This window comes from Natator depressus, chromosome 3 (assembly GCF_965152275.1).
Source record: "Natator depressus isolate rNatDep1 chromosome 3, rNatDep2.hap1, whole genome shotgun sequence".
Lineage (NCBI taxonomy): Eukaryota > Metazoa > Chordata > Testudines > Cheloniidae > Natator > Natator depressus.
Window position 1 is genome coordinate 147,191,471 of NC_134236.1, and position 16,914 is coordinate 147,208,384.

The following is a 16,914-nucleotide window of genomic DNA, read 5'->3' on the forward strand; positions in this document are numbered from 1 at the left end:
ATTTGTTTAGGCCCCAATTCTGGAATGTTTATCTTTTATGTACATCGATTTCTATGGGATGACTCACGGGCATAAAGTTAAGCATGTACATTAAGTGCTTGGAGGATCAAGGCCTTCATTCCAAACTGTCTATAATTATAAGACTTTTCAAATTATGATAAATTACTAGGTATGGAGACATTAGCATTTCAAAAGGAAATTTAGGGCCCCTCAAAAAAAAGTTAAAATTGGGGACAATATGCTGTTTTAGAAATAATTTTAAATGGACTCCCTCTCTAGGTTTGTATTATCTGAACAATATTCTCATCTTCTTGAAACTCCAGGAGCTTATGCATGCTTACTGATGTGCACATATTACTTCAATTATAATGGAATCATGCATGCATATAGAGAGGAAAACAGACCCCCGTAGGCCTGATTTTAATTTGCCCTAAGGCCACTTTACACCACTGTATAGAAGTATTAAAGCAGCATAAACTCATAAATATGGTTTCTTAAATCTTGTAAAGTTCGGCTAAGACATTTAAGATTTCACAATGCATTATTAAATCAAAATAAAGAGTAATCTAAAAGAGAAAAAATAAGTTGAAGTATCGAGTTAAAGTGAGAATTATGCAAAAAACTTAGCAAGTAAATGACAGTAAAAGAAGAACAGTCTATGTTAGTATTCATTTATTTTAAGCATTATTAAATCTCAGCTTTATTGGATTTTTTACAACATTTAACAGTTCAAACTACTAGTGAATCCTTGTTAAATGTACATACTGTAATTGTTGACACAAGTACTAAAATATCGTTTTACTGCTTATAAATAAATCCAATGCTTTTACTATAAAAATCAACGATAAAAGTAATCATGTTATGAACTGCTGATTTCTGATACTGCCAATCTTTCCTGGTAGGGCATTAAAGTGGGCATAACAACAGTTGTTGAATTCATGTGACTCTCAGACAGATTGTCAAACATTGTTGAGCAAGATGTACACTGAGCAGAATCTGGCTAATCACACTGGTACGGAGTCAACTTAAACAGCGTGATTTCATATGGGAAAAAGCTGGTGAGGAGGAACGAAACTAGGAAGGTCAAGAAAGTTCAGGTATTTAGAGAGTGGGGAAAGGTACTAAAAATGTTATTTGGCATAAATTACTCAAATCTAGGCAACATGTCTCCTACCCCCTTTACTCATTAGGTGCTAATCAGATAAACTCAGCATACCATAGCTAAACGGATTGCTGCTGGAAAAGAAAACAATGAAAAGCGAACAAGTTAATCCCGCATCTTGCAGTATTTTCCTGTCTGTGCGTGACAAAGGAGAAAGGGCCCTAGCTTAAACCAGTTCAGAGCAGTATTTTTATTTATAGCGATTATCTCTAATATGAAGAGATCCCAACAAAATACACACAAAATGAAAAACAAACAAGCTAAAATATCAATTTTAAATACATTCCCTTTTCTAAAAATAAGGAAATCTCTCATATACTTGCTGCATTGTTCTACTTTACACTTTTCTAAATCTGAACAAACAGTAATGCTGGCAACTTGTGTGTACAAATTACTTAATTATGGAGTGTTAAAATTGCAAAACACGTTGGACAATCATTTGTGGATAGTGGTTGGTTAAAGACAGAATTCATAACTTTTCAGATTTCCAGGTGTGGATGCATTTGAGTACAAATAAAAGAGGGTGGGGAAGGTGAAATTTTATCCTTATTTGTAAATTGATAATCTATTAAATGGATTAACCAATCTGGACACCTGTGGCTAGTTACAGGAGCACCTTAAAACACTAAACCAGAGCATGGGACTAAGAAAACATGTGCTAATCATTGTCCTGCCCAACATTTTGGATGTTACTTGAAGACAAATAATACTTTCACACCTGGTAAAATGTTTCACTAGAGAAAATAAATCAAGGGGAATTAAACAATCAACAGCGAGATGAAAGAGTCTTCGCTGCATAAAGATCCCTGTATGGACTTCTGGCATATTTATTAGCAAAGCTAGCAAAAGAAATAAAACTGGAACATTGCTTTTATTACACATATTGCAATATTAACAACTTCCTTTTATCCAAATTCATCATTTATCTGCATGTTCAGGGTTCAGAGCTGCGCACTGCTAGGGAACTTCCCTCTTAAGAGTACACCACTCCACAGTCACTTGCCCCATCTAGTGGTTCAATTAGGAACCAGCAGACACCTTTAAAGCGGGGAGTATTTAGTAATTCTTGGTATGACAATGTAATTCCACTACAGTATTATAAAATTTGTGAAAAAGAAAATGTTCAAATACTGTATAAAAAGAATAAAACTTTATAACACCTAGGTCTGGAAAAATAAAGAGCAAATCTTTAAAGACTAGGGACCTACAACAGTGACACCACGACTGAGTTAATGTTAGGTTTCACAGTAGCAGCCGTGTTAGTCTGTATTCGCAAAAAGAAAAGGAGTACTTGTGGCACCTTAGAGACTAACAAATTTATTTGAGCATAAGCTTTCATGAGCTACAGCTCACTTCATCGGATGCATTCAGTCATCTGATGCATCCGATGAAGTGAGCTGTAACTCACGAAAGCTTATGCTCAAATAAATTTGTTAGTCTCTAAGGTGCCACAAGTACTCCTTTTCTTTCTGAGTTAATGTTGGTACTTAACTAATATCAAATACCCATACATTCAAACATGCTCATTAAACAAACATAATGGATACAGTTATAATTACTTTTGTATGAGCAAACATTGTTTGTTAAAGTTAAATCAAATTATGAACTTGGAAATATGCTTTAGTACAATCACTGTATAAGAGACACTGAAAAAAAGCATAAACACAAACAGACAAACCAAGAAAAATGGAAATGAAGGTAAAATGTCTAGATATCTGGAAGAAAAAACTTACTGAAAAACAAGAATTATTCTCCTGCAGTTAATGTTTTTGTTTGTTTGTTTTTGCACAAACACACACAATAAAAATCAGCTAGCTTTCAGCAGTCACCAAGGATCTGATCTTGGAATGAGCTTTGGCTGGATGGATCCCAGTGCCCACATGGAGACCTGTCGAAATGAAGCTCTATGCAGGGTCTGCCTACATGGAGCTCCTTGAAGATCAGCATACAATGAATTAACCTTTCCTCTGATGGTGCTCCAGGTGGTCTATTGGCATTCAGTCAAAACTAAGACATATTAGGGCATACCTGTTACAGTCAGAAGTACAGCAGGTTCATTCAGCCCATTTTACCTTGCATGTTCATAAACAGCCCAAAATGTTAACACAGAAAATGTAGATGGTTCTAGGATTTATATCTGTCTTAAAAACAAGGAAATTTATGGATTAACGTTTGTTCTACATAGTCTATCCCCTAAATCTTGACAGAAGAAACATGATTCTCAGCAGATATGCTAGGGGCCTAAGTTATTCTCCTGCAGTAATAAAACAAGATGTAGTTTAAAATATTTGCCAAAGCATCTAAGTGACTTAGGAGGCCATCCAAATCAGCACAGCTGAAGAAGAATGTATAGGCTGTTTCTGAAGTTGTCAATGAAATAGCTCCAACTAGTCTGCTTTAGTAATACAAAATATTAAAACCTACAAGACAAATCTGAGTTTTGTCTTCATGTGTATTACAACAGTGTGTCAAATATGAAAAACTCTACAGGGAAACCAAGATCTTAGCCCGTAGTCAGTCCTGGGACCCTCTTCTAACTTCTGTAAACCCATCCTTCTCGGTAATAAATGGATCTTGCGTCATCACACTTTTATAAACAAGTAGAGGCGTACTGTTCAGAAAATGTCCTGTAATAGTTCTAATAAATGTGTGAAGTATCTCTAAATATAGTCATGTTGATTAAATGACTCTTAAGAGTTATTTTGCATGGTATGATTAATTTTGAAAATGCAATTCAACAATAATTAGTAGCAATTCTGCTGCTAGCCTTGCTAGGAATGCTTGAAGCATATTGCTGCTTCATCGGTACATATAGCTAATACCACCGTCCCTCTGCCCCATTCACTCAGGGGAAGTAACATCTGACATGTGACTGCTTGCTGCACACCCATGAGATTTATGATGTGATCTCGTAAACAAAGCCAAAAGGGTTTTGTGAGTTTGGCATGCCATTCAGAAGATAAAATCCAAGAATTTCTAGAATCATTATTGTTAATTTTTCCTACAGAGGCAAACTCTAATGATCTGCTAAACATTAATGATACAGATCATCTCTGCACAAGCATGAAAAGCAGAGGGAGGGCATATTTTCAGTGGAAATCTCTGTGAGGATACTTTCACAGCGATTACTCCACCCCATGCCATTGATGGAAAGGGGAGGAGAGAGAGGAGGCTGGGGTTTGCCTAAAGATCCCTGAGGGCTGATGGAAAGGCAGAGTCATCACTACAGAAGCCTCATATCCCGTTATTACTCTGGACCCTGGTGGTCTCCTTGTTCATATTGCAGTGCGTCCGACTTTAAAAGGTCCATTCCAAAAGAGTGCCTCATGCCTAGGACATGTAATGCATGCATCAGATTGAGACACTCCTAAATTCATGACTTTCATCTTCTGTATTGGCAGCTCTAAATGGTTGGGTGCTAGCAGCCAGGGGTGCTCTCTGGCAACATAGCCACCTGCATGGGTCCCCAGGAGGTGGATCCACAGCAAAGGCTGTTATTTTTTCCAGATAAGTTTCATGAGCCCAGAGCCAGGGAAATGATATGCAACCCTCTAGACCTGCTCCTGACCTACCCACACCTCCCTCAGTCCACCCCAGTTCCTGCTCTCCTTCCCTTTCCTCCCAGATGGACCCTAGACTGGACACCCACCCACTCTTCCCCCACAGGAGAAGAGCTTTGAGGTCTCCTAGGAAGGTTTTAAACATTCTCATTTCAATAGGCCTGGGCTCGCTAGATATACTGTAATCAAACCTCTATAATTTGGAAAACAGGGAAAGGGTTAGTGCTATTTGTGAACGCCAGGCAGTTTTCCATTCATGGACATTACACACACACACACACACACACACACTCCTGTTCTCTTAGTGAAACTTTTTATTTAAAGGGTAATGTTCAAATACATGCAAAGCCCAGGAAAAGAAGGGTTCATTTTCACACAGTTATCAATGCTGATCCTGATTCTCTCCCCCCCCTGCCCCCGGCCATGGGAGCCTCATTCATCCCCTCCCTTTTCCCTTTCACTGCTCCTCTCTTAGAGGTCCTGTCTCACAATTATCATCCCGCCACTGGACCCCCCCCCCCGCCCGAGTCCGTCCGCAGAGTTCCCTGTGTCAGCCAGAAGAGCAGCACACTCTCCCCCCTCCCGTGGGTGTATGTGCTGCTTACACAGTATTCACAGCCTCAGACACACACGGATTGCTTCTGTGGCAGTGCAACTAGCCTCCTAGGCTTCCTTTCTAAGTCTGGCTTTGAATGAGATGTTAAAGCCTTATAGAGTTGCTCTCAGCTCTGTGATTTACAGTGCTGTTTATGATTACTGTTACTTTACAGATATCATGGGTTTGTACCTAAAGTTATAGCCTTTCTTACCACTATTTATAGAGTGTTTTAGTTATAAAAATGCATCTGATTAGTCTCAGGGCACACAGAAAGCATCAGTGGGATGCTCATTTACTTATGTTGGTGAAAGTGTGGGGTTAGGAATCTGCAAGCCTGCCAAGATGCAAAGTGAAGTCCTGAGTTTTTCCTTACTTGCAATGCAACAGAGCCTACACTGTAGACTCTGGCAGGAACCAGGCCTGGAAGAAAGAATTTTGGGACCTTGTGCACTGTGGAAATTGCCTGCTCTGAACCTTTCACAAAATAGACAGCAAAGCACCCCCACCTCCTACGTGTCCCACCCCCCACACATACTACCAATTCCCCACTCTCCCCACAGACCTCCGAGTGCCCCTCCTACTCCACATATTCTCCAACAAGCCTCCACTTAACCTGACAGCCCTCACACACATTCCAGCAACCCAGACATACATCCTGTTCACACAGCCCTCAGCCCCACTGGGCACAGCTCCCAACATCCGAGCCTCCAACCCTGCCACCGTCAACATCCCCAACTGCTGACTTCACTAAACCCATAGCCCACCATCAACTCACCCACCATCCCCGCAACCTTGCTGGCCATTCATCAGTGCCATCCTGGGCTAGGGCAGCTTCTCCTGGTCCTGGTTGCCCAGTTCTGCTTGTTCTGCATCGGTGGCGGGCAGCCAGGCCAAATTTGAGCAAGTGGCATTGAAATGCAGTGCTGCTCAGGGTTCCCCCATCCTACCCCTGGTCATCGGATGGCCCCCGATGAGATAGGGGCCCTGTGCAAGTTCCAAGAATACACATTGGTTAATCCAGGCTGGCAGGGACAGTAGTTTTTGTTGTAAGATCTCATAAAAGTAATAAAGCTGAGATCCATGGAAATGTCAGGTGCAGACGACACGTGCAGCTAACACAAGCAAACACACTGGAAAAAAACCAACAGTTTTAAAAAAATACCCACACGAATGCAAACTAAATTTGAGAATTTCCCATATAGTAAAACATTGTAAAGGACACAGCAATACACAAAGAGGAATCCAAAGGCACACATTTTAGACTAGTATTCAATGCAGATTAATTTGTTGTACCCAAAACAACAGAATATTATGGGCCTTCTGCATTTCTGTGGCCATGGAATTTGTAGCAGAACTGTCCCCTAGAAACTAAACTTTAATTTTTAAAATATTTGTTCTTATCTCGTATGGCTGCAGATATAACTCTGAAAATATAAACAGAGCATAAATCAACAGTCATATCTTCATGAATCTGCACTGTGTGAAACAATAGCTCTCAGAGGTGTGAATAGCTCTGTTAATCTCAACTGAGTGTTCATTCTGAAACCTAACTATCATAATTTAATTGTCGTTATTTCCTTTACTGACTATTTTAACAGAAACATCCAACTGGTGTGTTTATGCCACAATCCCAAACTATGTCCCATTCACTTATGTGAATTGTTGCAGAATTTCCACCAGAGTGTCACTAATCAAAGGACCTTGCTGCAGAAGGTGCCTCATACCCCTCTATAAGCTGGGTTCTATCTCCCATGATTCACCGTTCCCCTTCACCAAGAAGGAGACCACGGTTTATCAAGGCTATGTTTTAGTCACGGGTATTTTTAGTAAAAGTCATGGACAGGTCATGGGCCGTAAACAAAAATTCATGGGCCCGTGACCTGCCCATGACTTTTACTAAAAATACCCCCATGACTAGGGGGGTGTTTGGGGGGGGGGCTTCCTACCCGCCTCCGCGTTCCTGCAATCCTAGGCGGCGGAGGGACCAGGGCAGGGGCTCCGCTCCTCCCACCACAAGTGCCAGCTGCCACAGCTCCCATTGGCTGGGAACCACAGCCAACGGGAGCTATGGAGGCGGGGCCTGTAGGGGCGGGCAGCATGCAGCGCAGAGCCCCCTCCCCGCTGCCGCATAGGAGCTGCAGGGCCATGCCAGTGGGAGCCGGGGAGTCCCCCACCCTGAGTTAAGAACCCCCCAGCACCCCATGCCCCTAGCCCCCTCCCACACACCCAAACTGCTGACCCAGGGGCTGCATGCCTTGGGCAGCCCCTGAGCCAGCACCAGCTGCTGCAGAAATCACAGAATCTGTGACTTCCATGACGGACTCACAGCCTTAATCATGGAAGATGTAATCTGACCAGGGAGCCTATATTATAAAGGAGTCTGGGAGCATGAGCCACCTGAATTACAACTCCCAGGAGACTCTACATAGCATTTTCGAATAAAAATATTTCTGTTTTCTGCAAATAAACAAATAGCCTTAAAATTTTCTGCAGGAAAAAAATTACAAACAACTCTAATCACTAGCTTCAGCAATTAAGTAATCTTACTGCTGTAGCTCTCTACCAGTTGTCTAAATGTGCATAATTTACCCGCTTAGAGGCTAGAAATACAGAGTAAATTATATAAGTTCTCCCTTAGGCCCACTTACCAACCAGCAATTTGCAGCCCCTGAAACATCTTTTCTGCATCTGGGCCTATATATTTGAAGTTTTACATTACTTCTGTCAAAATAATAAGTGATTAGTGTATACAATGTGTCGACACTAAGCATAATTAAAAAACATAAAAAAGCATAGATCCTTACACACACACACACACGTTAGTTGTGTCTCCTCATAAATCAAACATGGGAAAAATCTTTCCCCAACCTGAGACATTGTTATGCCAAGTTTCAGCTGAGGGCAAGTTTTCTGACGAAAGTGTCAATCCTTTAAAAAATGAAGAATTTATAATGGAAACAGCTGCTCACCTCAGGCACAGTGGTGCTATCTGGCTCAGCTATAATATAAAAATATCTGTGTAATTCAAGGAGAAAAGTGTTATGAACCTTAGCTATAAAAGTGTATAAAAATATTACTTCCAAGTTTGAAAGTTTCCTTAGCTGTAAATTATTACCCTCACACATATTTCTGTCTTGTGTGACAAAGTTCCTCCTCTGCCTTGGTGGGTCCTGCACTTTTTGGCAGATTTGCTCATCTCAGAGGTTCACAGCAGCCCTCAGTTTGGCCGCTTCTGCTAGAGGCTCAAACCTGCAGTTCACTCAGCTAACCTCATCACTGGCCAGAATGGGGGAAACAGAGAACAATCTCCGCAGTCTCTGTTGTCCCACCTAATGGGTCAGGGACAGGCCAGAACCCTTTCCAAATTAGACCTTCCCTTCTGGTGTTGCTCACAGACCAGCTCTTCCTGTGTCCAATCAGGAGTTGCGGGGATGAGGGGAACCCGAGCCCACCCACTACACCGGGTTCCAGCCCAGGGCCCTGTGGATAGCAGCTCTCTACGTCTCCTGTATCAGCTGTGAGACAGCTAAAGCTTCCTGGGCTACTTCCCCATGGCCTCCCCCCAGCACCTTCTTTATCCTCACTGCAGTATCTTCCTCCTCAAGCCTGATCACGCTTATACTCCTCAGTCCTCCAGCAGCACACCTTCTCACTTCCTGCTCCTTTCACACCCCCCACTAACCGATGGGAGGTCCTTTTTAACCAGGTGTCCTGATTCGTCTGCCTGCCATAATTGATTCTTGTATGTTCTTAATTGGCTCCAGGTGTCTTAATTAGCTTGCCTGTCAATTGGTTCTAGCAGGTTCCTGATTGCTCTAGGGCAGCCCCTGCTCTGGTCACTCAGGGAACAGAAAACTATTCCTCCAATGGCCAGTATATTTGCCTTCTATCAGACTCCTGTACCCCACTGGTCTGGGTCTGTCACACTTGATGAACTTTGTTTCCCTAGGGAAATATTTTACAGCCATTCCCCCTTCAAACCCTGACATTATCTAGAACATTTCTGCTATTGTGGGGGCCTGCCAGCATTCTCTATTTTGCTGGGAACTTTCTGTAAAATCCCTTCAGCCCTGTATTAGATGAGGGTTAATACAAAGATTTTTCCCCCATATAAATAGCTCCCTTCCCTAGCCCTCTCCTGTCCTCACACAACTCAAATACTTTAAAATTTGAAATGTCCAAGTTGCCTAGCCCTGAGGACTAGATGCTTTTGTTAGTCACACATGTGCACAGATGTATAATAACCAAGTTAAGGCATTTACAGACTTGGTTTCATGCACATGCAGTAGTAACTTCTGCTAGGACTGGGAGCGTAACACCAGCTGTGAGTTGGGTGAAGCTTAATCCTGGTAAAGTCAAAATGATGAGTAAGAGTCCCAAATTATAATGGGAATGGTTATAATGCATGTCCCTACTCCTGAGGGAGCTGTTCCCCTTTAGTTCAGGAAATTCACAGTTAGAGTGCATTCAGATCCCTGACTATTTTTGGATTCTCAGGGGTGATAGGAAGCCGAAAGCACCTTCTGGCTGGGCATTTACATAGCCAGACATCTCCATGACTTTGCAATAAGCCAGTCTGGAAATTACAATGTGCTCTACATTGGACTTTTGCTCTTTACAAAACAAACATAACACAGAACAACTACCCTTAATGTCACACTGAAGTTTAAGCCAGTAGAGCAGGGGTGGGCAAACTTTTTGGCCCGAGTGCCACATCGGGGTTGCAAAACTGTACCGAGGGCTGGGTAGGGAAGGCTGTGCCTCCTCAAACAGCCTGGCCCCCGCCCCTTATCCGCCCCCTCCCACTTCCCGCTCCCTGACTGCCCCCTTCAGAACCCCCGACCCATCCAACCCCCCCGCTCCTTGTCCCCTGACCATCCCCTCCCCGGAAATCTGCCCCTAACCACCCCCTGGAATCCCACCCCCTCTCCAACACCCCCTGCTCCCTGTCCCCTAACTGCCCCCACCCCATCTACACCCCCACCCCTGACAGCCCCCCTGGGACTCCCACCACCTAACCAACCGCCCTCTGCTCCTCATCCCCTGACTGCCCTCTTCTGGGACCCCCCCACCCCTAACTGCCCCCCGGGATCTCACCCCCTTATCCAACCCCCCCGCTCCCTGTTCCCTGACTGCCCCCCTGACTCCTATCCACACCCCCACCTCCTGACAGGCCCCCTGGGACTCCCATTCCCAACCCTCCCTGTTCCCCGTCCCCTGACTGTCCCCCCAGAACCTCCACCCCATCCAACCGCCCTCTGCTCCCTGACTGCCCCCCCCGGGACCTCCTGTCCCCTTACCATGCTGCTCAGAGCAGCAGGAGCGCGTTGCCCGGCCGAAGCCATCTGCGCTCCCTGCACTGCCCAGTAGGAGCGGCAGGCCAGAGCACTGCCCGCGCGGCGGCATCACTGCAGGGGAGGGGAAGCCTCCCCGGCTGGGAGCTCAGGGGCCGGGCAGGACAGTCCCGCAGGCTGGATATGGCCCACAGGCCGTAGTTTGCCCACCTCTGTAGTAGAGCATACAAATGACTTCCTAGTTGGCAGTGTTAACCTCAGAGGCCCAGATCCACCAAAGGACTGAGGTGTAACTGCATGTTGCAACACCTAACTTTTACGTGCCTAGAAAATCCCTGGAACAACAAGGGGACCCACAAAGCCTGAGTTAAAAGCCTAAGCTCCCTATACAATACATGGGGAGAGACAGATGCGTGAGAATGCAATCCACAAAAACCAGCACACTATGCAGGGAGCTGCCAACGACAGTCAATAGTCACCATCATACCAGAATATCCCGCCCCAGCTGGCTCAGCATGGTCAACTATAGAATTCACTTCCCCTGCTGATCTGACAGACCCTGAGCTTTTGCTTAACATACATGTGCATGGGGAAGAGGAGTGGTGGGTGCGGTTGTACTGTGTGCAGATTTCACTTTGAAAAGTCATTTGTATTAGACAGTGTGTGTGCGCGCTCTCAGACGTTCTGTAATCAGCGACATCCTACAAACGCATAGAAATAATTAACTTACTGCCGCAGTTAGTTTTGTGGCTAACATATACATCGGCCCTGTTAAGTATAGAAAACGTTCTGTGTAAACAAATGTCAGTCAAAAGAGATAGTATTTAGAAATCTTTCTGCTCTTTGCAGAGCTTGTAACCAACCTTCCTCATCCAAAAAGTGGGTACGGTGGATTGAGCAGTGGCATATGAAAAGTGTAAAGAGAAAAAAGTGTGGAAAATTTTGCTACTCACAGAGAAACATTTATTTAGTTTTACCAATAGTTCTAGAAAAGTGGCTTAGAAAAAACAGCAGAATGGGATGTTTTCATAAATAATGCTGTAGCTGAAATAAAAAATGTACCCGTTATATTCTAAGAGCTCCTAGTATTTATTAAGGTAATAGAACAGTGGTTTTTAAACTAGGGTCCCCAAACTATGTCTAAGATTTCCAAAGTAGTCCTCATCTCCATTCAAAATTTTTTAGGAGTACGCAAATGAAAAAAGGTTGAAAACCTCTGACATAAATAGGGCCCTACCAAATTCATGGTCATGAAAAACGCATCACAGGCCATGAAATCTGTTCTCCCCTGTGAAATCTGGTGCCCAGCTAGGAGCCCCTACCCCATGCAGGGCTCCAGTTTCTACTCCCGGCCAGGTACGGGGAGGGACGGGACTTGCTCTTCCCCCGCAGGTGCCACTCCCAAAACGGGGCAGACCTACCTCTGGGAACCTCCCCCGGCTGCAGGAAACTCAGCGGCTCTAGCTGTCACCCGCACCCATCTGCACAGGGAAGCTGCGGCTCCAGCTGTCACACACAGACACACCCACACACCCCTGCACAGGGATGCTGCTGCTCCAGCTGTCAGCCCCACACTTGGGCGGGAGACTGCCAGGAAAACCATATGGTAATCAACCCCACATACCTCTGACCATGACTTCTGAGCTGCTGCTGGTAGTGGTGCTGGCTTTAAAGCAGGGTGTCTGGCCAGCAGCCTTCGTCTCTAGCTGCCCAGCTCTGAAGGCAGCACCCCTGCCAGCAGCAAGGCAGAAGAGTGGCAATTCCATGACCCTGTTACAATAGCCTTGCAACCCCCCCTGCCCCAACCCTGACTGCCTTTTGGGTCAGGACCCCCACGGTTACAACACAGTGAAATTTCAGATCTAAACATCTGAGAACATGAAGCTGACTAATTTTATACCCCCGGCCATGAAATTGACCAAAATGGACCATGAATTTGGTCATAAAACAATAACAAGATTCTGTTTGAGGTTGCTGGGTTTGTTTTTTTTTTTTTTTTAAAGCTGGTTAACTGACAAATGCCAATTTTTGCATTCCGCTCCCATGGAACTTGCAACAAGTTCCACAAGTTAAAATGCTGCAAGGTGTTCAAACATCTGAGTGCACATTTATATCTTTTGCTAAAATCTTACTATCGTTCTAATCCCTCTTCACAGGCTACTGGACTGATTAGACATGAAAATTACAGCTGATTTTCATTGTCAGTTTTCTTGAAAGTAACAGTTTAAAATATCTCTAATCAAACGAACAATCTAAAGGCTTCATGATATATCCAGGAACCATAAAATAAAGTATGACCACTCAGCAGCTGAAGTCTGGATGCATCTATTAATTTTGAGATTATTAGCGGCTGAAAAAAAGATCGATTGCCAAGGCTGACTGATTGATAAAAGATGTTTTGGTCAGTACTTTCTATATTTATCCCACTGATTAAATTTAATTTGAAGATGAATATTGAGTACCTGGCAAGCTGCTGGTAAAAACACTGATTAGCTCTGGTACTGATATCTTTTTGCCAAAAAGATTATCTTCTGCACTGACAGATCACACAACTAAACACAGACAGGCAGTGGGCCCAATTCCAGGCATTTTTGTGGAGGCAGATATGGAAAGTAGTTAAAAAATGACCTTAGCTATATCAGCAAACCTTCCTAATGAAGACATTACTTATACCAGCAAAAGAGTGTTTCTGCCCAAATAAATAACTTATACCAGTTCCGCAAACTAAAAGAGATATACTGACACTAGGTCTTTTTTGCTGATATTACTGTGTATACAATAGGGCTTTTGCCAGCACAGCTATGTTAGTAGGAGTGTGTGTGATTTTTTTCATATTCCTAACCAACACGTTATGCTAAAAAACTTTTAAGTATGGAGATAGGTAGACATGAAGGTATTTTTTTGTTGAAGGGCATATTTGTCTTTGCCCAGAAAGCCCATCACTTGTTCTCAGATCATAGGACTTCTCTGAACAGACTAAATGAAGTCACCAAGTTGACATATAACATATAGAATATGGTTACCAGGTCAAATAAATCTAAAAAAATCTGTATGGGTGGGAAAAGAAGGGCAGAATTAGCAATTTCCCCTCAATCAATTATACTTCACACAGTTGCTGAACTTCCTTCGCTTGTACATATAGAAATTTATGTTCTAATTAGAGCTCCTAATTATTAGAGATAAGCTCCTAAGAAAAGCTTTCAAAGAAGCCTATTATCCTAATCCTCTGAGACATATATTTTATGTTCCCAATAGACAAACAGAATAAAATCCAGGGAAACATTAGTGCCAATTTATAAAACAAGTTTTCTCCCACAAAAGGAAGGAATAACAATTTGATGTACAATTTCAGAGTTGTCTAATTAAAGTTCATTTCTCCCCAAATTATTAGATTACAAGTGTCTGTGTAATCAAGGAAGAGAAAGAACTGTACAAACTAAGGCCATGTCTCCACTTACAGCAGCACTTGTGTAGCCACGAGAGACCTCTCCCATCAACATAATAAAACCAGCTCAATGAGCACCGGTAGCTATGTCAGTGGGAGAGCATCTTCCGCCAACATAACGCTGTGCACATGAGCGCTTATGCTGGCAAAATTTCTATCGCTCAGGCAACAAAAATTTTGCCGACGTAAATGCAAGTGTAGACATGGCCTTAATAAAAGCAGATAAGTAGACTTAGCTGCCTGCTAGGAATTATACTATAATATTATTGCTTTTATTATTGCAGCCCATCTGTATCACATTTGCAAAGTGAATTAGAGATAACCCTTATCCAGTACTAATCAGGGGAATAATATCAAATATTACAATATTCTTCATAAACAAAGTGGGATTATAAACTACTTTAGAGTCTATACCATATTAATCCTTCAAATCACCACCAATGCTGAGCACTTGATCATTCCAAACTAACGAAACCTACAATGCCATTATACTTTTGGAAAGCCACCGTACCTCTGGTTGCATAGTAAAAGAAAAGTTCACACTTACTAAGGACAGAAATACAAGGATGAAATTGTAGAACGTACATAATTTTTTTCTGCAACAAGACACCATGGGATTTCCTTCCACACTTCAACCTCTAGAACAAATTTTTTGATCTATCTAATTTTGGGACACCTTTTCTTTCCTTACTTTTGTACTTATTTTTCCCTGCTAGCGGAGCCTGTCTTTACTTCTCAACTATGACACAGTCGGCAAGGAGGAGGGGATAAATTAAAAGTCTCAAGGGGTAACGTCCTCTAGCACAGACTAAACTCCCCTTCCATAGTATACCTCTTTAATGGCCCAGAGCCAGAAAGCAGAGCTGGATCAAGAAGAGGTGAGATTAACATCAAAGAAAGGGGAAATACACCATTTTAAAAGCATAGCAACTCTCTCAGGAACCCCTGTGCAGGGACAACACAAAGTGCGGATCTCAGCATAGCAGCAGACAGACTAAACTGATGCAATAATTAGCAAATAATTAATAAACTAACACTGGAATGAAAGAAACAGAAACAAAACTTTCATCAGAAAGGAGAAAAGTAAACAATAAATAAAATAGCAGCACTGAGGAGACCCCAGCTAAAGCTAGCAGAAATTTTTTTGATGGAATATGTTTCTGTCAGAAATGCTGATTTGCCAAACTTGAAACATTTCATGGGAACATACAGACTTTGATAAGTGATTTATTTTAATAAGGGAAAAACAATTTGTTTCAACTAAAGCAAAGTGCCTTAATGAGGTCATTTTGATATTGCCAAAACTAAATTTTTAAAAACTTTTGCGACAAAGTTCCTGCTCTACCTTGGTGGGTCTTGCGCTTATTGGCGGATTTGCTCACCTTGGTGCTTCAAGGCAGCCCTCAGCTTGGCCGTTTTTCTGAATTCACAGTCCAGGTCGACTCCTCCTGTGTCTGACCAGGAGTTGGGAGGATTTGGGGGGAACACGGGCCAGCCCTCTACTCTGGGGTTCCAGCCCAGAGCCCTGTGAAATGCAGCTGTCTAGAGTGCCTCCTGGAACAGCTGTGCGACAGCTACGCCTCCCTGGGCTACTTCCCCATGGCCTCCTCCCAACACCTTCTTTATCCTCACCATAGGACCTTCCTCCTGGTGTCTGATAATGCTTGTACACCTCAGTCCTCCAACAGTCCACATTCTCACTCTCAGCTCCTCACAGGCACACCACAAACTGAAGTGAGCTCCTTTTTAAAACCAAGGTGCCCTGACTAGCCTGCCTTAATTGATGCTAGCAGCTTCCTGATTGGCTTCAGGTGTTCTAATCAGCCTGTCTTAATTGTCTCCAGAAGGTTTCTGATTGTTCTAGAACTTTCCCTGTTACCTTACCCAGGGAAAAGGGACCTACTTAGCCTGGGGCTAATATATCTGCCTTCTTATTACTCTCCTATAGCCATCTGGCCTGACCCTGTCACACTTCTTTTTTCAGGAAATTTTGACTTTTCTGTTCCAATTTGGGACTAAAGACAATTTTGAAATGTTGGAATTTCTCATGCAAAAGAAATTCTAAATTTTGCCCAACTCTATTACCAACTTTTCATATGTCATTTTGTTCATGATCCTAATTTTTACATCAAGCTACAGGAAAAAAAAAATATATTAATTTTCAAATGTAAGACAGTAAAAATAGTTCTGCTAGTGTAGAAAGCAGTGGTTTATTTCCTATGTATTGTTCCTCACAGGGAGCACATCACATTTGATCTTTATGATCTGCACTGGCCACCAACTCATTTCTAGGTGTAATTTATGTTATTGGAGTTAACCAGGAAAGGCCTAAACATCTCATAAATCACCTACTCCTCACAATATATTAGGAGATTAGCTGAAGGCTGCAGCAAATAACTCCCTTGTTTATAACAGGGGGCTGAAGATATGATTTTGGAGCTTCCTTTCCCTATTGGTCCACCAGAACCAAAATTTGTTGGTCTCCAATTAATGCTGCAAGTCATTAACTATGCTCACAGTTTCCTTCTTGTTGTGTGGAGGAGGAATTAATTTGGGAAGAGTGATGGAAAAGTCTCAATTCTGGGGATGTGGGAGGATTTTCAATTTTGGATGGACAATGGGCCAATAACTTGAGGTCCCAAACCACCACCATTTCAGTAAGCAACATGACAAAATGCAGAAATTAGTATCCAGATATACCCATATCTCCAAATGTTCACACAAGCCATACTTTTCCATTTGTCTCTCTCTTCCATTACACTGTTTACTTTTCGTTTTGTCTTTTTTCATAATTAGCTATTCCTAAAGTATTCCTATGAATATAGTGTATATTTAATTTATTATTACAATGCATC

At 42.7% G+C, this 16,914-nt stretch overlaps 1 protein-coding gene across 3 annotated transcripts in view; it reads right to left on the minus strand.

Annotated features, from left to right (window-relative positions):
* The window catches only part of RMDN2 (regulator of microtubule dynamics 2), an 88,413-nt gene that overhangs the window by 57,436 nt on the left and 14,063 nt on the right, over positions 1 to 16,914 (minus strand). The window lies entirely within an intron of this gene.